The sequence below is a fragment of the Gracilinanus agilis genome, chromosome 3 (assembly GCF_016433145.1).
Source record: "Gracilinanus agilis isolate LMUSP501 chromosome 3, AgileGrace, whole genome shotgun sequence".
NCBI lineage: Eukaryota > Metazoa > Chordata > Mammalia > Didelphimorphia > Didelphidae > Gracilinanus > Gracilinanus agilis.
In genome coordinates, this window is record NC_058132.1 from 327932592 (window position 1) to 327934283 (window position 1692).

The 1692-nt window shown below is 41.7% G+C and overlaps 1 pseudogene; it reads left to right on the top strand.

Moving 5' to 3' along the window:
- The first annotated feature begins 286 nt into the window (after nt 1-286).
- Nucleotides 287-1291, top strand: LOC123241521 (annotated as a pseudogene).
- The last annotated feature ends 401 nt before the right edge of the window (nt 1292-1692 follow it).

Consider the following 1692-nt stretch of genomic DNA (forward strand, 5'->3'; position numbering starts at 1 on the left):
AATATGACCTTGGGCACTACTTCTTTTCTGTGTGACTCTGGGCAAATGACTTAACCCCAATTGTTCAGCTCTTATCACCCTTCAGCCTTGGAATTCATACTTAGTATTGATTCTAAGATGGAAGGTAAATGGTTTTGTTTTGTTTTGTTTTTAAAGAAGTTTATATTCTGAGTGGTTCTGAGCTCTTCCATGCTCACTGCATATGCTTGCCCTCCTCCTTGCCTCCAGGTACAACAATACCTCCACTTTTTCTTAAGGGTATAAATGTGCTATTTCAAAGTTTGCCATGGATGATGATATTGCTGCCCTCACTTTTTTTGACAATGGCTCCAGAATATGCAAAGCTGGCTTTGCAGGAGATGATGCCCCCCAGGTTGTCTTCCCTTTCATTGTTGGATGCCCTAAACATCTAGGAGTAATAGTGGGTGTGGACCAGAAAGACCCCAGTTATGTGGAGGATGAGATCCAAAGCAAGAGAGGTATTCTGACCCTGAAGTATCTCAGTGAAAAAGTTATTGTCCCCAACTGGGATGTCATAGAGAAAATTTGGCACCATACTTTCTACAATGAGTTCCATGCGACTCTTGAAGAGCACCTTCTCATTATCATAGAAACCTCACCCCCAAGCCCCAAAACCAAAAGAAAAAAAATTATGTTTGAGTCCTTTAACACCTCATCCATGTACATTGCCATCCAGGCTGTGCTGTCCCTGTATGCCTTCCAGTCAAACCACTGGTATTGTGATGGACTCTGGGATGGTGTGAGCCACATTGAGCTCATTTATGAAGCTTATGTCCTTCCCCATGCCATTCTCCTTTTGGATCTGACTGTCCATGATCTGATGGACTATCTCACAAAAATTCTGACAGAGAGAGGGTATAGCTTCACTACCACAGCTGAGAGGGAAGTTGTACATGGCATCAAGAAGAAGCTGTGTTATGTAGCCCTAGACTTTAAACATGAGATGACCACTGCTACATCTAGCTCTTCTCTAGAAAAGAGCTATGAGTTCCCTGATGGTCATGTTATCACCATTGGCTATAAGAGGTTCCAGTGCCCAGAGCTCTCTTCCAACAATCTTTCTTATGTATGGAATCCTATGGAATATGGAATATATGGAACTACCTTTGACTCAATCATAAAGATTGATGTCAAAATCTGTAAGGATTTGTATGGCAATATTGTATTGTCTGATGGTAGCACCATATACTCAGGCATTGCTAATGGGATATGGAAGATTACAACCCTAGCCTCTGACACACTGAAAATCAAAATCATTGCCCCCAGCTGAGTACAGATACTCTAACTAGGGCCTCCATACTGGCTACTCACCCTACTTATGTGGATCAGTAAGCAGGAATATGAAGAATCTAGGACCTCCATTGTCCACCACAAATGATTCTAAGTAGATTGTTTATGGATTTTTGGTTGAGGTTTTTTTTTTTTTTTTGGTCAAAGGGGATGATTGCCCTCCCCCCAAAAGTGATAATATTAGCATGGCATTGTTTGTTTTTCTCTTTGGGCTTTGTGTGTGTGTGTGAGAGTTGGGGGGAGGTAGGGTTTGTCTCTGAACTCAAGATTTAAAAACTAGAACAGGGAAGGTGCTGAACAGTCTACGTATGCTGGAGACAAACATATCCAAAGTTCTACAACACATCTTCAGGACTCCAATCATACGTTTGTTCAGGTTTT